The 22,627-nt window shown below is 41.2% G+C and overlaps 1 long non-coding RNA gene across 1 annotated transcript in view; it reads right to left on the bottom strand.

Annotated features, from left to right (window-relative positions):
- LOC111866084 overlaps positions 1–22,627 on the bottom strand; it is a 174,972-nt gene that overhangs the window by 124,723 nt on the left and 27,622 nt on the right. The window lies entirely within an intron of this gene.

The raw sequence follows: 22,627 nt of genomic DNA, 5'->3' as shown, positions 1-22,627 counted from the left end.
CGGCAGGCGCGTAAGGCTGACAACCTTACCGCCATCTTTGAGCCGATTGTCTAGATAATGTGGGAACCTCAACGTCTCACAACCTTATGGGCATTCACGGCCTGGTACAGGGATACCTTAACTTTTTTTACTTCTTTTTCATTCACCAATGGTTCTACAGCCTTTGTTGGGCCATGGTCTCTTTCTCAGTTTCTTAATCTTTTTTACACAGATCGTGGGACTCCTTGGTCGTGTGATCAGCCCGTCACAAGGCCGTTACCTACACACAGGACAACACGAACACAGTATAAACGCACACACACAGACATCCATAGCTTTGACTGGGATTCGAACCCAGGTTCCCAGCGTTCGAGTTAGCATAGACTGTTCATGCCTTAGACCACACGAGCACCATGATCTGAAATTCTAGTGATTACTGAACTGAACTATGTATATATAGTCTTTTAAAGGCATACATGTCCTTATGACGTTGCGGTTACTGAGATATGCACTGTAATGGCGTGGGGGAAAGACAGTTATGCGTTAAAATGTGGATCCTTTAACAGATAAATTAAAAATACTGCCTGGCGATATTACTAACTGCATAACCCAGTTAATTATTTTGGCAAAGGGAACTCGGCTATTTTACACTGGTACTGCGCGCCATGTGGTATTTAATCAAATGCAATGGGTAGGCTGCCAATGTGAGGGAAGCTGACCGTCGTAATGAAAGTGTCATTAACAAATAAACAAGAGGAACATGGATCTACTTGAAGCTGTCATGGCCACATTAGCCGATACTTGCCACTACTCCCTTCCCCTCCCTCCCCTCCCCCCTCGCCCATCACCCAACACTGTGTGTTTTTAAATTGCTATTCTCCGGCTAATACTTCATATGTGATAGACAAAAGCCTGTAGCCTGTCTCACTGCCCGGTAGAAAGTCGGGCTATTAAAAAAAACAATTTTTTCCATTCGGAAATCTCACACGCCTGTTCAAATGACTGCTTGTCAATTCCAGGCCTCATGAGTATCATTGCTTCATTAGCACCCAGTCGCCCAAATACAAACACTCGCTTTTTACCCCTCTCTTTGTCCTTCCCTCGGCCTTTACCCACAACAACAAAATATTAACAAAAGCCTTGCATGATAAGTGTCGCAAAGCAGAGCCCAGGTTGGTATTCACGGTGCCAAATGTATACTGACCTTATTAAGGTCAAGATTTACGAATATCTATCTATCTACCAAACTACCTACCTACCTATCCATTTATTTATCTATGGCTCTACATAACTTTTAAAAAGGTAAAGCTATCCCTTTAACAGGCCGTGGAGGCCCATACGGTTGTGCGATGTCGAGGTTCCCACACTTTCCAGAAATCGGCTCACAGACAGAGGTGAGGTTGCCAGCTTCACGCTCAGGCCAGGAATATTCCTGGTACTCACTTCTGTACAGGATGGATCAACCTCAGAGCGACAGTACGACTGGAAGGATTAGGTCAACTTAAAAATCCAATGACATCCGGAACCGAACCCGCGGCTTGTAGCATAGTGCCTCAACTAACTAAACTATAGCGTGCACCTCAAGGTCAAATTGAGTGCACCTAATGTATCATTTCTACGTGGGAATTTGCATCCATTTCTGTAAGGCATAATTACAATACCACACCCTAAATTTATTTACCCTGCAATGAGTGTCTAAGAACAACCTTCAGAAATTCAGAACAGAATTTCTATCTCAAAAGGATACATCGCGAAATTCAATACACAATTAACATCTGCGAAGTGCACAATAAAACCCCCAGTATGCAGTTATGCATGACAACAATTATATGTCCAAAATATACTGACGTCCTTAGAAGCTTCATGGCTCAAACCGACATCTACAGGGAAATTTCGAAGAAACTGTATATAAAATTGATCTCCATAGAAAACTGGTGTCGACAGAAAATTCACTTTTAATTTCATGTCCATAATGTGCATTTCATAAAAATTAATTTTATTTTCAAAGGCGTGAATTAAAATTTGAATTTTTTCTCAATATTTCAAAGGCGCAATCTGAAGAAACAAACAACAGACGATATCTGCAAGATGCATTCCAGAAAATTTGGTTTTTAATTGATGTCTGAAATGTGAAATTCGGAAAAATCAATTTCCAATTAAAATTTGCAAGGGAATACTGACGAATTCAATTTTAAATTAATGTCTACAAGGTGTAATACGGATAATTATTTTATTGCCTGCCGGGCCCATACCGGAAATTCATTTTCTAATTGAAATGTGCAAATGCATTCCGCTAAATTCAACTTGAAATTTAGGCATACAAAATTTCATAACGTAAAACTCAACATTCTAGTGTTCAGTTCTAGTTTTCTACCTCTTAAGGATCTGTATAAACGTTTATAAATCATAAATCGTAAGACGACATTGTCGTTCACACTGCCGACATGTTATTCTGTTTGAAATAATGAGACAGGAATTTCCAATAGGGAGGTGTCTTCATATACTTTGTAATTCACACCAAATTAGAAAGGAAACTGTTACTGTAATTATGTCATTTGTAATTCAACAAAGAGACACATGGACACAAAGAGACAAACATAGACACGCACCTGCGTAATTGTTTTCCAAATGAGTCTGGCTTCAGACGGATTATAGAAGCAAATACGCATTATACTTAATTCATCAAACACGAGTATTTATATAAATTAAAATATTCGCAGTGGCTTGATTTCGAAAGATTTTTTAAAATATTATCAGAACGTTCTTGTGTATAACTGACGGAACTATTTCACATCAAGATCGGTTAATGAAGAAATCAAACGACTCTTTGAAATCTGAAATTAATGTGAACATTACTTAAACATTCATCCCTACCTCACAGAAAATCTAAAGTAAAAGAATTTATCCGTCTAACACGCCACGGAGGCCTATAGGGTTGTGAGACGTCGAGGCTCCCAAACTGTGTAGACTAGACAATCGATTCACAGATGGAGGTGAGTTTGTCAGCCTTACGTGCCGGTCGCCCTTTACCTTCCAGGAAGATTCCTGGTACTCATTTCTGTTAGAGGCTGAGTCGACCCTAGGGCCATACTGCGGCTGGATTAGGTCAATGAAAAATGCAATTACCTCATGGGGAATCGAAACTGCAACCTTCCGGGCTTATAGCATAGTGCCTCAACCCAACTCGCTATTGTGTGCCCCCAACAGAAAACCTACCACATCTAATTTACAAAGTCCAACTGGTTAATTATAATTAGGTAAGAAAGACCTATTTATGCTGAGAATTACACAGAAAACAAAATGTTCTATGTGGGCAAAATACAATGTTCTTGATATTATTAAAGTAGGCAGTGCCACTCTGTATAGAAGGGCTAAAGAGTAATACTTCTATAAGTTCGATGACGGCGGGCCTCTAGTAGCAACCTCATTCACTTTCTCAATGTCTGTAGTGTTATGTTCAGGTTATTATACATGTCCTAGAGATACGTCGAGGGCAGATGCTAATTAATTTAGACCGATACTCCAGTATATAAGTATTCTTAATGTTTCAATACACATAAAATAACAAAACGTTTGTAACTGGTTTTAGAGAAGATTTAATTGTAAATATAAACACGTCTTAGAAACATGATCTCAATTATTTGTTCTCCCTAGTGAGTATGTACTAGTACTTTTCATCACATTTTTAGACACCCTGAAACCTGCATATATTTTGTATTGCCGCGTGTATGGCTCATAATAGACGGGGTTTGAATATAGCAATACAGCATATTATTAAAAAGTCTTCTTTTTGCAGTACGCATTAGTGCTCTGTCAGTACAGGATTTGGAAAGCATATCACGCCCATCTTACTTATCTTCGGCTACAACGGCAGTCTAGTCACCTGCCGTCAGCTTCACCAGCGAAAAGTTTAAGACCCTTATTTTCTTTTAAATTTTAGACTTTATTTAGACTCTAAACTATTTCTCGCTCATAACCTATCGGCACGGAACGTGTAGAAAATATTGCTCAATGTTGTATCCACTCTTACGTAAACAGCCAGCGGCGCGGATTTCGCTACTGCACTTCCTATCACCACAGCCACTGCTCTCTGCATTCCATGCCATTCAACTGCTCTGAAGATGGAGGCGATACGATCCTCCGAAACGTCGGCCAAAACGAAGAATACACGGCGCCTAAACCCAGAAGACGACTTTCTTCATAGTCATCGCCGTGAAAACCTCAAAACTTACATTGAGAAGGCTTGTGTGCTGATTTGTTGTCTACCAATGGAAGTTCTAATGTTTCGAGAAAGCGCTTGTGCGGGAATGTTTTTACCGAGTCGTTGCCTAGCAATGGGTATATACGTCACAATATGTTGATAACTTATAATTCATATTTCACAAGCAAGTACTAACTTATTTCTCTTCTTCCTACAGACTGCAAAATAATGCATAATCCGTATTGCAGTCGTTTTCTTAACTTAACTCATTTGCTGTTAACTAATTCCATGGAACAAAATTCATCTTGAGCAGCTGATACTCTGTCGGTAAACAAGAAATTAAAATTCTTTTAGAAAGCCCGAAATTTCATTACCAGAAGCTAATGTGCGATACATGAACCTAGTTCACAAATTAATTTCCTAAATTTAATCGATTTATCTCCCCATCTCATATGTCTCTCAGGTGACTTCGTCTATTAAAGTTTTCCAATTAATTAGTTTATAAATGTTTCTCATCCACCTATGCATGCTACTTGCTCACCCACCCTACCTTCATCGATTTGATTGCACTAATGGGATCTGGGCTACAGTACAGTTTACGGACCTCAGAGATCAGTAAGTTTCTCAGTCATCCTGTTTCTTTTCCATATCCTACGTCCAAATATTTACCACAAAACCCGCTTCTCAAAAGCCCTCAATCACAGCTTTTTCCTCAATATGAAAGGCCAGGTATTACAATCATACAAACCAAGAGGTAAAATTGTTGCTTTCAACATTTCAGTGCTTACAGACAAGAGAAGGAGGAATAAAATATTCTACACTGAACGGCAGAGAGCATTTTCTGAATTTTATCTGCCTTCTATCCTTCGTGAACCCAATTTTGATTTTTGGTCACGTCATTTGATTGACTTATTTATTAAAATANGTGGGGGGGGGGGGGGGGGGTTCGCAAGTGCAACATCCTTCAAGAAACGGGTCCCTCCCAAGCAATTACTTTTTTCTTTCAACCAATTACAAAGTTGTCGCCTTGGGCAAAATTACTTCTTCCATCTTCGCGTATGGGTTTATGCAGCTTGATCAGAAAAATTCTGCCTGGATATCGTCGAGACTACCTGCAAACCTCAACCAACTCCTCAGTTTAGTGCACATTTCTTTAAAACGAACTGGCGGCATCTCAAGAAATACTCAACTTCATGGAGTTGGTTTTCATAATGAACATGCGGGAAATTCAGATAGCGCGGTCCCGTTCTTATTGTTTTCATCTCGTGGGCTTCGACCAAGGAATACATAAAAGTCACACAATTCAAGTTAGAGTATGCAGAATGCAAACGCACGTATGATAGCTTAAGAGGATTATCAGCCTTAAAGTGTATACTTTAAAACATAACCATTTTCAGATAATTTAAGGGCACTTTAATTTCTAAACAACATTCTTACGACATAGAAACATCGTTCAAAGAAGCAAAAGTTTTCGAAAACTATTTCCAAATTGAAATTCCTTGGATACAGGTCTAATAAAATTTAATTAGTTGCTTGTATACTCTGACTTATATATTTATATATACACGCACATCCTGCCTTTCAACTTTCCTGCATTGATTTGTACGAGTATGAAGCTCCATTCCTCTTTCATCGTTATGCGCTACTTGCGTCTGTATCTATGGCCACGGCCTTGGAATCTTCCGGACTTCCTTTCCTCCATTACGTTATTTGCCAGGAACCCATAACCAAATTTTACATTTCACATTTTAAGTATGAAAATTTAGACTTACGAGGGAAAAGGGAGGGGGATGAAGGACTTCACTGTGTGCTGTTCAGTAGACACTACTAGGATCCCAATGTCAAGGAGAATGAGAATGGCAAGGAATAAATGAGACATAAATACAAATTTTCTACCGCAAAATTTGGAGGAACGGAAAGTTGTTCATCAACCTCCGGTTTCAAGTCAACCATTCTGCAGTCTCTCATGCAACTTGTATAAAAACATAAATTTCACTTTTCTGGACACGACACATAGGAGGAATCACACAGCACCACAAACGTACGACACATGAGAGCATGAAAGAGAATATAATTTGGAATGCATTCGTAGACGGAGGTGCAACAGTTTTCAGCATCACTTTGGAAGCGCCCGTTGATCACATCAGTCGAAACATGTAGTGCACCAGTGATTTATAAACTAAAGTGGCTTATCACTCATCCAAGCAGTCCTACCGTCTGTAATAATGATTATGGAACTGAATAGGAGGCCAGGGCCCTGAATGAGCTGGAAGAGCCATTAAAAATATTTTGTGGAGGGCTTCTTTCGAACACAATAATAAATATTCTGGTACCATGAAAATCAGGCAATATCCTGACTAGCTGCGCTACCATTAAATTCTCAAGAATTAGAATAAAATAAAATCTTTTTCTCTACTTAAAAGTATGTTTTCCAATCCCCTAAACTGGAAAAATCAGAAAATCGCTTTACACTTAATTCTTGTTGCAACTCGAATAATATAAAAGGAATTCTGTAACACAATATGTGGCTAGAACTAAGTAGTCGATAGGCCCTTAATATTGCCTCATACATTCACCAAATACCACACAACAGCAAGGAATCCTGCCCGTCCACAGTGACTGTGTGATTGCAGCATTGCACAACTCCAGCTATGTCTTCGAGAATCCTGTTAACGTTCTGGGCACGGTACGATATTCATTCATCAGTAATCTGTCGGACGACAGGTCCACGGTCTCTTCCAAAACTGTTCCTCCACTTAATGCGATCTCAAGCTTTGTCCTTCAAATAAAAATATCCTTTTCTGTCCCCAAGGTCATCCAGCATCTTCTTACGTCTACTTCCTCCTCTTCTGGGCACTTCTATCTGCCCCTCCGGTTTGTTTTGTCTCCAGAGGAAACATCTCGCATACACAGTATCTCTGTTTTTGGAAAGACACTATCCATGAAAAGTGATAATGTGGTAGTTTTTCCATTTGCTTTCCACGTCGCAGTACAACAGCCGTTCAAACCACTCTGGTCACGCCTGTTGCTATACGAACTTGAACCATCTCCAGCATCATTTGCTTTGTGCTTCAAGTCGCTGCTGATGACGCTGCTTCCGGCATATATGTCCTCAAATTTTCTGTGCCTTTCTGTCCTTGTGATGAGACAATTCATCGTCAAAGGAGAACAACTATACCTCTAAAGGATCCATTTTTCACACACAACAGTTTCACTAAAAATGTCAATTAATATCAATAAAATCTGAAATTATCCTTCGATGTCGTGGGAAAAACCTTCGGCCATTCCTATGCTTTTCCTTTGTTCGAGATGTAGGACCCCTCTGAGTACGTGTATTGCCTACGTTGTCAACATTACACATCGCCATATGTCTACTGTCTCCAGCGTGAGATGAGAGAGGAGACAGCCTTGAGAAGAATATTTCGGAAGGTTACATCTTTTAGAAGAAGTGTGGAAATTCTCAACTACTCACGGCCGCTTCAAAATAATGTAACAGTGCCTGATCGACATCCTGAACACTTGGATATTCCTTGGATTCAGCTAATAGCATCTAAAGTGTGTTACGTGAAATTCTACGCCTAACGCACGGCCCGATGACCGCTCTCTGAATACGTTACATTCATTTGGTAATATTGTAAAGGTAAAAAAGGTAAAGCTCTCCTTGCAACAGGCCAAGGATGCCCATAGGGTTCTGAGACGTCAAGGTTCTCATATTTTCTTGACAATTGGCTCACAGATGGCGATCAGTTTGTCAGCCTTACGCACCGGCCGCCCTTTACCCCCAGGAAGATTCCTGATACTCATTTCTGTTAGAGGCTGAGTCGTCCTAAGGGTCATTCTGCGACTGGAGGGATTAGGTAAATTAAAAAATTCAATGACCTTATCGGGAATCGAACCAGCGACCTTCCGGCTTATAGCATGGTGCCTAAACCAACTAGGCCACCGCGAGTCCCGTGCTAATATGGAGGATGTCTTAAATGTTTTAGGATATGTTACTTCTATAGGAACTGGGAGTTGGTAAGTCGTCTGGCAAGAGACATCAGCCTCATAGTGAGCGGGACTACAGCAGACAGTTAATGAGGACTAGCTTATTAATATTTCGCGGTAGGTCAGGGCAAAGGAGAAAACGTTTCATTTTGCAAGCAGTCGTCGAAAATTTAGTTCGGAATTCAGAAATAAAATGCAAATTTGAAGATACGAGTAAGCACTCAGCTGCAAAACAAGTTAGCATAGTTGCTCATTCAGTACATAATTGCTCAACTGTGATTTTTAATTGATTTTACTTTCTATACAATGACTGAGGACGTGATTATGAGCATTTTAAGGCGATTATTAAATTTGCTGGTGCAGTGTAACCCAGTTTTTGCGTTACGACGAATTTCTGCAGGGATCTGTCTATGGCTCTACAGTCCTTTGTTGGACCTTGATCGTTTCTTAGTTTCTTAATCCTATATACAGTCAGTAGGACCTCTTGGACGGGGGATCAGCAAGTCACTAGGTCGCTACCTACACACAGAAATATACAAACATGGAATAAAATCACATAGATTTCCATGCCTTAAGTGGGATTCGAACCCACGATCCCAGCGCTTGCCCAAGCGAAGAACGTTCATGCCTTTAATTTTTTTTATTCGCTTAGTGGGGGGGTGGAGTCCAACTGGGTTTACTTGGCACGGCGGCCACTGATTGGCCTATTGTAGCCTGCCCCGGGTGATTATGATGACGGAGAATTTGGTGGAATGAAGATTGGCAGGGGAAACTGAAGAACTCGTAGAAAACCCGCCCCAGCGCCACTTTGTCCACCACAAATCCCATTTGACTAGATCCGGGATCGAACCCGGGCCGCCGCGGTGGGAAGCAAGCGACTAACCGCCTGAGCTATGGCGTGGCCGGAGTACATGCCTTAGACCGCGCGGCCACTGTGATCGGCATGCAGCGATTTATAGCAGGACTTAAAACCTACAATGGCATCCATCCTGCTAACCTCTCTGATCCTGTGGATCCGATCCCTGGTCCTGCTCGTCCTGTTAAAGCGATATGAGAAGTCTCTGTCCTGAAACAAAGTAACGTCACATTGAAGAAGGGGAACACTAGCCCACGCTGAACGGTTATACATGAATAGAAGTTCCAGGATACGAGGCCGATCGCTTTTACACAATACATTTCAGCTAGAGGATGCAATCATTTAGAGCCGAAAGAGAAAAAATTAACCCAAGGACTAAGGTTTAATACCGCGACATGACGCCCGAAAGCCGGAATAGTGAAACCAGAATATACGTTCATTGCTGAGCAACGAGTCGTTAAACACGTTCCCACGGCAACGACTATGCAAGTAACAATCGAACAACTTCCGTTACTATGCATCGGCTCAATAAACATGCCTCGTCAAAAACAGAGGCTGTGTTTTCTGTGTGGTCTGAGCCGAGGTGTTATCTTGAAGAAAACTGGCGCTACAGTGCAGTTGAGGGTTAAGCTGTAGAGTGTTAACCAATGGGCAACGGAAGAGGAAGAACCTTCTTTTCTAAGATTCGTTACCAGGAAAGGTCTAGTGAAAACACTGCTCAGGAATGGCCACTATTGGGAGCGGTTACCAAGTAAAGGCTGCTGAAAGCAGATTGAGAATAGGTAGCGTGGAGCGGTTTGTAGTGTGGCAATCAGCAATACTCTTATAGTTGTTTGGAGTTACGGCTTGTGCGTGGTCAACAAATCTATTCACCAATCCAAACCCCGTCTATTGTCACTAATACACGTGACAATACTGTAATATAAATTATAACATCGCAATCTATTGAAGAAATATGCATATTCTACATTGAAGTGGATATTTCAACCCTTATTTTGCCTCTGACAAACTTTTTAGTTAACTCAAGAGTTATTATGCACTTCTCTCTTATCTCAGTAAGAGGATATTTCCAATATGCGGGGAAAGAAATAAAAGACAGAGCAGGAAATATCGGAAATATCGCACACTTCCTGTTTGTACCGGTGTGACAGACAACCAGTGTTACCTGTATATTTCTCTCGTTCTGACAGAGCGATTATCGGACTCCAGTTTGCAGTATGTAGCGTTACATGCCCCACATGCAGTACATTTTATTTTTAAACGCATTGCGAAGCTTTGTCGTTGTTTTCATTTTTTACGGGTTTTTATTCAGACATCCAGACATCTCACTGTACCTTTAAGTGGTATGAATAATGACACAAGAAAAACAGTATATAGACCGTCAGTACCAAGTTAAAGGGAATCCGTCTCGTAGTTTCAAAGACACAAACTCTGGCTGAAAGTAATGACTTCACACATTTGCGCCACTGCCTGCAGTGTGTATGAAAGATGTTTAAAAATAGTCAAATTGGAATAAATTCTTCCTTTTTATTCATTTTCCGTCTGGAACACAGTGGCGCTGTTTCAACATAATGAAAAATTGATGGAGGAATTTATAACAACAAAGTGAATAATTCTTATCATACGAAAGCTGCACTTCATTCCACGGTTCGAGTTTACAGCCTTCGCGCGACACTAGGCTCCCTCTAATTGTATGCATCTATATGTGTGTTTTACAGCGCACCATAACATTGTTCCAGCAGTAATTAAACATGTTCTGTGAAATGTAACCAGTGATGCATCTGCAACCCTGCAGTAGTTTCCGACATTCCTCGGCATATGAAATGGGGAGAAACAATCCCGTGAAATCATCTGAAATACGTTTCATTGGGCTTCTTTTGTTAATATTATGAAGAACTGAACCAGTTTCATAGCACACGCTCAGTAAAAAGGACATTTGTATAGAGTACAAGAAAGTAAACTTGTTCTAAATAAATATAAGTTTCCATGCAGGACTACGGATACATTATGAAGCGTTCTGGTAATGGCGTATTACATTCATAATTTCTGGGTGTTTGGACTTCGTCCATCGTCCGGTATTGTAGACTCTAGATATCACATCGTTTCGGAAACTGGATCTGTTTCCTTCTTCAGATGATGGGTAGACTCCCACTCTGTTGGGTCCGACAGAATGAGTTAACCTCAATCGGTGGACAACCCATGTCAGTATAACTACATCTATATAAACACATAAGACCAGGCTTTGTCAGTGGGAGATAACAGGAAGAATGTAAAATAAAAATTATAATAAACCATGCACAGACCTGAAACTAAGGTAGAAAAGGAGTTGAAAATTTTATGCAACAAACCTAACCAACAAACGAAGTCCAAGAAATCCAATTCATAGGATTAATTGGAAAATGCTGCGAAACCAATTTATACCTACCGCTAGCTCCCAGTAATTCTGAATTATAGATCTCTTAAAATACTTGACTGATTAATAATTATAAAATTCGCTTGTCTGAAATATTTATTCGATATTTTCACGAGCAATTAAATTGCAACACGTAAATGTTTTCCAAGATTTTTTCTTGTGACAATTCATCTATTATAGAGAATTATAGAGAAATTATAGAGTAAAAGTGAATGCACTGCAGATGTAACAGTTATACCGCCATGATTCGAAATTAAGTGAAAAAGAGGCATTTACTATGCTACAAATGTAACTCTTATATACCGCACCGTCGTGCCTTCGTCTTAGAGAATCTGAGAATGAGATTTCCTCCACTAAAGATATAACAGCTACAGAGCCGCGGGTCAGTCTTCGTATTGTAATTTCTGAAAACATTTTGCATCGCTTTAAGATGAAGTTAGAGTTAAGTGAGATAGTCAGTAATGCTCCTCGGCATTTTGCACCATTTCGTAAGTGATATGAAACAGACTGAAGTAAAATTTTGGATACGTACTGTTTCAGAGTAAATTTCGGTTAGAAAATAACCTGCTTTTCTGTAATACTTAAACAGTCTAAAACGGAAACACTCAATTGCCTCTCCCTCTAAACTCAGTCCTGTCCACAAGCTTGGACAGATGCCTGTCTTTTATAAAGGAATTCCAGATGTGCTCTGCTCTGTGTTCAGAGGCCTGGTGGATATAAAATTGTCCGGAGAAGTCAAGTCCAAAGGACAGACATGATACAGCTCGAGCACTTCATGTCGCTTGCTAAATTTATATACCTAAAAGCCTTTTAGAGTTACTTCATAATTATTCTGTGCCTACATAAAAAACAGAGATTCTTTAATGTGACCGGTTCGTACTGAGGCAGACAATCACTTATCCTGATGTTCTGATAATTCATCAATGAGATAATTAAGAGAGAGTGCCTTAAAACAAATAAGAAAACATTTCCATCCACGTCCCTGCAAATTCTGAAAGAATAATATCTTATTAATTTTAAGAATTACTGGACTTCTTTATTTTTTTCATCCCCCGATAGAGACTAAAAAACACGACGTTTCGGAACCTGGATCTGTTTCCGTTCTCAGGTGAAGGAGGTGAGAGACACCTACTCGGTTGCTCTTTCTAGGGGACCTAACTGAGTAGGTGTCTTCCCTCCTTATCTGAGGACAGAAACAGGTATAGGTTCCGAAACGTCGTGTTTTCCAGTTTCTAGAATACAGGACGATGTAAAATCTTCAAAAACGCAGTAATTCTCAGTATTATACACCATCGTCAAAATTCTTTAGAACAATCTTTTCTATTTTATTTTAAAGTACATGATATCTACACTTGGTGCAGCGTCATGAAAGAAATGAAACCACAGAATATTTTAAATGTGATACCTCGAGATTTATTGCTAATGAGTCAATGTGTTACGACTCCAAAAAATCATAAATATTTTATAATCATATAAGGAATCATATCTCAGTCGCTGTACCCCTATTAATTATTAGCCAAAATGAGAAAATGTATTTTTTCAGAGAAATTTTATGAAAAAATACATTTTTATGACTTTAAGCTTAGAAAGTTGAAGTACTATAAAACAAGATCAAACGGGGGAAATGAATTTAAGAGCACTGCAGCAAGAACCTTATATTAGCTAGGCCTACAATGCAAAAAGAAGGGAACGCCTGTATCTCGCTGTTAGACTTCACGCCAAGCACCCGAGCCGGACAAGTTGCGCGAGATTATACGTTACTTCCATCAGGGCAATGAGTTCGGCAGCTTATCGCTATCCTCAGCTGAGGCTATCCGAACACGTTTCACACACACACATAAAAGATGGAATAAAGATCAGATATAAACGGCGGAAAAAGAAGAAAGGAACGACTCCAACTAATGAAACCAAACCGTGGTCTCTCTTGAAGAGAGCGCAGTCACTCAGCTGGTCAAAAATTCCCCGTCTGTTATCAAAACAGAGGCTAATTATTTGTTTACTGTGCGTCGCCGATGAATGCTCTCACAAGCCACTAGTTCAAGTCCGTATTCACAGTCTGCATGGAAGGGAACCCTTCTTCAAAAACTAACAGTTACTCAACTATTTAAGTTCTCTTCCGCATTTTATGAATGTTCGAAAGAGCCTACTATTTCTCTTGAACACATTTTAATATTATCGCTCCATCTACTTCCGTGTCCTCCAAGTGATTTTCTTCTTCTAGTTTCTTCAAATAAATTTTCCGTGTGTATTTCTTACTCTCCATACATGCTACATAACAACGTCTTCCTAATTTTCATCACTGTCATAATATTTTGTGAGAATCTTCAGACTGTAATTCTCTTCGTCCTTATGTTCATTACTTTTCATTAGATCAAACATTTTCTACGTCACATTGCTCTCAGACTTCCGCCTTCCATACACTTCTCCTAGAGCATGAGATTTTCCCATCCGTAAAGAATAACAGATTGCAGTTCTACTTTTAGATATTTCAATATTTATACTTGTAGATTGAAGATGGGCTGGTCACAGCAGCAGCGCGGTCTAAGGCACGAACTGTCTTCGTTCGCTCGGACGCTGGGATCGTGGGTTCGAATCCCACTCATGTCATGGATGTTTGGTGTGTGTATGCGTTTATTCTGCGTTTGAGTAGTCCTGTGTTCACGTAGCGGCCTTGCGACGGGCTCATCACTCGTCCGAGGAGACCTGCCGCCTCTGGAAATTGATTACGGAACTGAATAAGAGGTCAGGGCCCTGAATGGGCTGAAGGAGCCATTGAGAAAGGAAAGATTGAAGATGGGAAAATACAAGCTTTTGAGTCGGACTGCTGAAAGTGTTCACCGAATTTATTCTGTCCTTAATTTCGTTAAAAATATAAATTTAATTGTTTACTGCCATTCCCAAAAAAATGTAAACCTTGTCACATTTCCGAATGATTCCTTAGTAACTATGTTTAGGCATATAAGGTATTTTGTTTTTATTCTGGTGATGAGAGGTAAAAGTATAATTAATGTTGCAAGAAAACTGAAGATACTTACAAAACATCGTGTGAAACTTAGGAAACGTCATTTGCTGCCATTATAATAAAACATTAAAAATAATTACACTTTCGGGACCTCTGACTGGAAATAATAAACAGATCTGGGACCGCGATTCGAGGTCATATTTTAAATTTGTTCTTTGCTTAAGCACCACGCAATCAAGACGCACTGATGAGTCGAAGTAAACCATCACTCATTATCAACATCAGCGATGGACGGAGAGGGTTGCTCGGCTTCGCACCGGCAGCTTCAACCCACTGAAGGAGCCTTACACGGCCGTTAAGACATGAATGACCCCAGAGCCCGTACGGGTGCGGTCACAGAGAGCCCCTGTACGGTTTGAGGTTCTCACAGCGCTGGTTATGAAAAGTCCTATCTTCTGGTATATAGAGCCTTGTGTACCGCTGAAATTCAACAGACGTTTCGGCGATACATATCACCTGAATATTCAGGATCGAAGAATAAGCCAAGGAAGGACCCAACAAGAAGTAGGTAGCCTGAAGAGTCAAAGAAGGATGTCATTTGTTTCTCTGAAACATCAGTTGACTTTCAACAGACCACGCGGCGTTACATCCCAGAAGATAGGACTCTTCAAAAGTCCCTGGTCTGCTGAAATCTGTATCCCACTGTGCACCTCTAGACAGGCACTTCATTGACCGTGCTGAAGTCACGTGTGTCACGGTGTGCGGTAAAACTTTTCTAGCACATTTTATTTCGTGACATGACACTCTAAATTCGTGACGAAATTGTGTGTGTTCCATAGTTAGTTTTAACAGTCCTCCACAGATGTACTGTCAAGCGTTTCGTGACTAGAGACGGGTGTTGGTTAGTAATTGGTTTTACTAGAATCTTACAAACAGAAATTACAAATAATTATAGCGCTATGGCGAATTCACGAACTCTACAATTCACTACAGCACGCGCCAAGTCGTCTCAGTCTGCTGTGTCTTCACTAAGCGATGCTTGGTAGCGGCTCCCAACACCGCTCTCTGCTTCCGTTGCTCAACGTCTCCTGTCCTCGCCGGCTTCCGATCCTCACACATCTAACTCATGACGGTAACTCATGACCTCAAATTCAAAGACAGAATCAAAGTCACATTATAACCGACGTTCAGTCGGCCAGTCAGTCTTGGGGTCAAGCCCCATCTGGGGCCCAGGACCAGATTTTATTACTATCAGGCACTTCCGGTTTTGTCGCTGTGGCACTCATGACCTCAAAGTCAGAGTCAAAGTCACAGTTATTTCACGACAAGCGGTTTACCACCAATCAGTTCTCTTTGGAGCAAAGCCCCTTGAGGCCCATGGCCAGAGATATTTTTTGCTGAATCCTTAGGGTCATAATACCTATATGACATCCTCTCTGACGAGAGGATGAGTTTGCCTCTTATGACTAGGCTTGGCCTTTGTTGAGTGTACGTATAGGGCACTTGAACATGCTATTGAAAATTCTTCCTTTTGCACCATATACACGTACAAGTCTTCCTTCAGTTCAGGCTTTGCGAAGCAGATCCTGCTTGCCTTACTTATCTTACGCTACATACGGAACAATGAAAGGCGTGTGCAAATCGAGAACTGATACGGTCTGGATAATTTTCAGTGGTGCGCAAAAACTTGTTTTGCAGACATTGGAATTTTAAGTGGTAGATGTCTGCTGAAAATTCATCATAAGTCATTACTGAGCTGATCAGTGTCTTGTGGAAAGTTGGTTTAATATTGACACTTGAACGCTCACTTTGAATAGGGAGCAGATATTAATAAATATTCTCAAGTCCTTGGCTTCAATCATTTCTATGTGCAGTCTTCATGTAATCCTTTTGTCGAAGATTACACCGAGATTTACTTTAGGACTCGAAGTTTACCACCAGTTCGTCTTGGCGACGAGCCCCTTGAGATTCACAACCAAAAATGTTATTTTCCAACTGAGCACTTGTCGTTGGGTGTGTCGTTTACAATCGCTGCTGGCCCTCGCCAGCTCAGTCACTCTCAGGTCGAGTCCCGCGGGACTCGAGACTACATTTTACTGTCTCAGATACGAGACTCCACGAACTTGGAAGGCTAGATCCCCGTATTTATATCTCCCAGGAACAGGATAGCCCAATTACGCCCCCAGGCACTGGGTTCCTTTTCCGTCGTCTCCTACAACTCGCAGGGCTACGGTGGAAATATTCGATACCGCCTCCACAGGGGTTATCATGACCTAAAGGTCAAAGTTAAAGTTACTTTACGACTGGCGGTTTACCTCCAATCAGTTCTTCTTGGCTTCAGGCCCCTTGAGACCCACGACCAGAGATTTTTTCAAATGAACTGTTGCAGTAATAGTCCTTATGTAACATCCTCTCTGATGAGAAGGTAGGTTTGTCTCTTATGAATACGCTTGGCCTTTCGTCAAGTGTACATTTCGCACATATAACATGTTAGTGAAAATTCTTCCTTTTGCGCTACACACAAGTCCTCTGTCAGTACAGGCTTTACAGAGCAGATCGTGCCTATCTTACATATCTTATGCTACGAGAGCACCTTAGTCACTTGAACGGTCGTAAGCTTCTAACAGTTGTCCTAATGTTGCATATGAATTTGTTACTGCAGTCACGTGAGTTTCTTGTTGTGGAAAAATTTCTTTACAGAGCCGTTCCCTAGCAACGGCCGTCTCCTCTTCTTCTGCTATTCCGGCTTTCAGCAGACACGTCACAGCAGTATAGAAATCTATTATACATACATCCAGAATGGACTGTTCCATTTGAAACTGAATATGTGAGCAATTTTGCGGTGGTTTTAAATTGTTGTATTGCGAAAAAAATATGTCACGCAGTTGTATATTTACTTCATATGTTCACAATTAATGTATTCTTCAATGGCGATGATCACTGTTGAGGGGCACGTATGAACCAAAGAGCCTCTGGACAAATATAGCTACCCTGCCCTCACGTCCCTACTCCCCGTCTCACACCCTCACTCTTCATAGCTTCTTCGGACAAAATGAGAAAATCTTTCCAGACACACACGCACACAGACAGTATACGAGCGCTGGTACCACAAGGCGTCATACGAGGACCTGACGTCAGGAAGCATAGGAGCTCAGCAGCACAGCCGGTGCATTCTACAAGCAATAAAACTTTCTCCAACACCACACACCCATACTATCAGCACAAAAACTTCATCCAGAACTACCCTACTTTTTGGCTTCCTCTTACTGTAAGCTTTGTTGTCTTATTTTTAAACTGTTCCTAGCACGTTTTTTGTTGAGCGAATGACCGGGTCTCCACAGATGGCGGCTGAGCTGTACCACGATAGCGCGCGAGTAATATAGCAACTTATTACCCAACGTGGCACCGTAATCACAGAGCTAGATGCGCCTTCGCACACTCTTCTCGAGCCTTATAGTAGTTTCTCTTCATCACGTCCTCCTGAAGCTTTGCTGAACACCTTGGTGTGGTAGTTAGCACTCCAACTTCAAAATCTGAAGGTCTAGTGTTAGAACTTCTGCCGGGATACAGGCAACTATGCCGTTGCTCAGTTACGTCTCGCAGTCCCTTTATGCATGTTTAGAAATACGTGCCTCAAAAACAAACCACTACCAAATTCATACTACAGCATCACTCATAATCACTGTTATGTCCTCTTCGCAGTTAGACATCTTAAGCAGTTAGCGCAGTGTCGTTAAATAACTTCAAGACAAGAAAGAGTAGGGCCGTCAGAAGTGAGGTATAACTAAATGGAAACAGAAAAGTAACTTTGTATTATCTATCAGCCATTTGAGAAAAATGACGATGAAAATATGTCTTGCTTTATGTGCAATTTATTCAAATACGAAGCCCTATTTCTGATGTACGAAGGCACTGTACAACTTTTTTTGTTGCTAGTGGGGTGGGCCTAAGTCCCTTGTACTGCGGCCACTTCTGGCCTATTGTACCAGCACCAGATGATAGGTGAGGGTGATTGTGGAGCAATTGGTGGAATGAAGATTGGGAAAGGAAACCGAAGTACTTGGAGAAAACCTGCCCCAGCGCCACTTTGTCCACCACAAATCCCACTTGACCAGACCCGAGATCGAACCCAGGCTGCCGCGGTGGAAGCTAGCGACTAACCGCTTGAGCTGTGGCGCAGCCCACTGTACAATTTTCTCTCCCTTGATATATTTTTTGTATCTAAGAACACGGTAGGAGGGACATTAAGATATTCTAAACTGCAATAAATTCCAGCGATATGTAACAACAACTTGATGACTTCCGCCTGTTCGCTTATAATGAATCGAAATTTCGAAATTCTTATTGTAAACACGAGTAGTGTAACTGTTTTTCTAGTTCTTAATTTCACAAGGATGGAACTTAATGTGTGACTGCTACATCTGGGGATACTCCGGGTAGAATGCTGAGGACGAGAGCTGCCGACCCCCTACCCCAGTTGACAACTGCAACATTTGCCGAGATATTTGGAAGCCCCCTAACATAACATGTGAAGTACTCGTATTTACGAAATTTGTAAGCGGCCTCCGTAGTCTAGAGGTAACGTTCCCACCTCATGACTCGTAGTACGCGGGTTCAAATACCCGGCGGAGGTCGTCGAATTTTTAAGGGCGGAAAAATTCAGTGAACAAGTCCTCCGGGAGGGACTTTAAGCCGTGGGTCCCGTGTCGTAGCTTTACGGCACGTAAAAGAACCTCATACCTCCAAAGGAGGTCACTGAGCCAAAATTGCGGACGTTTGCCGTCCAACAGCAGTCACTAATACCTCCGGTAGATGGGGGAAGCATTATAGATACTTCTCAGCCAGTAGAGCCGGTCTCGCTGGCTGGGCGGGACTGATGGTAAGCACCAATACCGGTAGGATATAGAGGCTGGTAGAAATCATAGAGGGAAGCACAATGGACCACTACAGGTCTAAGTGCATGGGGAAACCCACCCTCTCTAATAACTAACTAACTAACTACGAAATTTGAAACAATTTGTCTGCATAACGTAGTTCTGAAGTATGTATAGCCTTCTTCCAGTATGATGGAACAGAATTGACTGAGTTCAGCAGAGAATCCAGAAACAAAAAGAAATTATGTAATATCTCTCGCCCAGTCACTAAATAGACAAAGAAAGTATATCTGTGTTGTAAGTGCAATTAATTTTAATGTAGTCCAGTTACCTACACAGTGTAAGACTGCGTCGCATTTTGTTTATTTCTCCCCCCCTTTTCCCCTTGTACCTCCGCGCGTAATAGTATGTGGCCTGTACAGTATTCCCAGCACACTGGCAGAAAAGTTATTTTATTTGCGTGTTATCTTTTTAATTTCAGCCCTTCCCCTATTCCCTTCAGGTCAGAGCCATTGCCGTAGTACTTTATAACAACAGGAGAATTGCCAACCCCTTTAACAGTATTCACCACTTGGCTCACTGATTAAAACAAGCTGTCACAGTTGAAAGGGTGGAGAGGAAAGGAATATCCCACTGTGAAGTGACCAAACAACGACTCGGAGCAGTCCGACGTGAGTGCCCTTGGCACTTTTCCACGAGATGAGCATCCGGTAGCTGTAACGACGCCTAGGGAAATATTCACGGCAGGGGGAAAAACAGAAGTGTGAGACGTGGAGTGAGAAAATTTGTCATTCCTCAAGTCTTGAGCATAGCGAGCGACGATCCCTGAGGACAGTGGCATGCTCTGGGAACTCATTGCTCGCATATTTCCGCACAGCGACGATACAGACTATAGAGGTGTTGGGGACCGACACGGGCACAAGCGGGAGAACAAGAGAGAAATGCATGAGCCGTGGGGGTTTCTCGAAAAATAATGGGTTTTAATAAAAACCGGGCTTATATAACTGTTGATTTACGGAGTTTTACCGGGTTATTATTATTACTATTGATCGTAAGTTGGCCCCTCCCTCTATACTATGGGACCCATACGCAAAGAACCTGCTGGGATCACGATAATGTTCCTGGCAATGGAAGAAGATGTTCCATGCAGAAGAGGAGTCGCCGCTTTCAATAATAATGAGTAAATTATTTATAGCATTAAATGCACGATCCGAGAACTAAAGAAATATATTTATATTCAGTAGGCAGTAATTTTAATATTGAACCTGTTCTTCGATAGGTCCGTGAGCTTGTAGAAGTAAATGCCCTGGCAGAGTTTTCAAATAAGGCAAAGGCGTTTGTTTCCAAATCCTTGCCTCCTCCTCATCATTCATAATCTTCTCCCCACCACTTTAAGTGCAACAAATTTCTTCATTTGAAAAGGTCAATTTAAATACCATAATAATCACTTATATTTTCATAAAATAAAACGAACTCAATTCTTCTGGTTGTATCTATCTGATTATCCATCCATCCATGCATCCATCCACCTACTTACCTACCTACCAACCTGTTTGTCTGTCTGTCTGTCTGTCTGTCCATCTGCACTTTTTCATATGTGTTCCTCTCATATATTTACAATTCATTTCTTTGCTACAGAATCAAGTCCACTAAATTCTATACCAAGCCGTGCAGCACGTGTTCAGGTAGAACACGGGAACACTCGCCTGCAGAATGCTCCCACTTCATTACTGCACGTCTGCTCCGGGCTTCCGATTTATATCCACGAGTTACTTTCTTTTGGTCTCTCCATTGTTTTGCTTCACGCTCAGGTCACAAAGAAAGTTAAAGGCACAATCACTTCAGTTCTTAAGAAGTTCACAGTTATTCACGTGATCAAGTATTTATCTGACTTCATGCAATACGGTGGTTTATCGTTGCAACACCAAATGACCGTTAAACCAGACAATTAACCAGCGCACATAATTATGCACTATTCATTCAGACAAATGTTCATGTTATACTCCATTCTATCTACAGGCCTCCAAACTGTTGTTTTTCCTTTTAGATGTTGTAATAAAAACTGTATCCATTTAGTCTTTCTAAAGCGCATGCTACATGTTTTGCCCATATAACATTTCACAGTTTAATGACCCTACATGTGGTACGGTAAAAGAACAAATTGAGGCCACTGAAACGTTCGTAAAATTTTGTTGTAATTGTCATTTTAATTCCAATTTGTCAGAGTAACAGAAAAAAAATCATGCAGATGAATGCTCCACTGGATAAAGTAAAATGTTTACTTTATCAACTCGCATCATTCCACGCGCTGTAGCCGAGAAAGAACATCTCTCTTAGCCATTCTATGATGAAAACTGTAACAGTAATCACCTCAACACGAGGTTACCACTTCCACAAATGTCTCACTTTGATTGCCGTCACAAAACGAGCGCCTCTCAGGCTGAAGCTGAGCCAGCCGGAGTGTTACTCCACCTTAAATACTGATATCAGTGTTTCGTGATCACCGAAGGCCCACTCGTAAAGGTAACAAAACACTGCCTTCTTTTCTTCCTTTTATGATGCGCATTGAACGATCTGCTTGTCCCCATATTTAAGCTCTGAGACAAATAAAATTTTCGATTAAATTCACACCAAAATTTGTTGGCAGAATCAATACGATAAGAGATCCATTAGCTCAGTAATTCTGTTTGTAATACGGAAAAATTGTCTGGTCAGTGGAAGAGGTATATTATTGTACCAATTTACAAAGAGAGCGATATACCTGATTGTAGTCATCATCGTGGGATAACAATGCTATCAGGTTCATACAGATATTTATCCAATATTCTTCCCTCAAGGTTAAGTCCGTATATAGATGAAATTATTGGGGATAATCAGTGTGGTTTTCGACGTAACAGATCAACTACTGATCAGAACTTTTGCCTTCGCCAGACACTGGAGATGATAGGTGAGGGTGATTGTGTAGCAATTGGTGGAAAGAACATTGGCAGGGGAAACCAAAGTACTCGGAGAAAACCTGCCCCAGCGCCACTTTGTCCACCACAAATCCCACTTGAACAGACCCCGGGATCGAACCCGAGCCGCCGGAGTTGGAAGCCAGCGACTATCCGCTTGAGCTATGGCGCGGCCCATGGTGACACATTAGATCATGTTAAAATAAAACCCATAAAGAAGGAATCATGGCTGAACTACTTCCAGGATCTGAAAGATAAAATGCTGGATAGTTCTTGATTTGCTGCGCGACTGACAGCTTCTCAAGGACTCAGCTCCGTGAAGTTGGTTATGGAGGAATTCTAAACAAATTTTTTCTCTTTTTCCAAAACCACTTGCGACAAACAAAGAACATCTCTATATA

The sequence above is a fragment of the Cryptotermes secundus genome, unplaced genomic scaffold (genome assembly GCF_002891405.2).
Source record: "Cryptotermes secundus unplaced genomic scaffold, Csec_1.0 scaffold318, whole genome shotgun sequence".
In the NCBI taxonomy this organism is placed as follows: Eukaryota; Metazoa; Arthropoda; class Insecta; order Blattodea; family Kalotermitidae; genus Cryptotermes; species Cryptotermes secundus.
The sequence above is the reverse complement of the archived record's forward strand: the minus strand, read 5'-3'. Positions and strand labels throughout refer to the sequence as shown.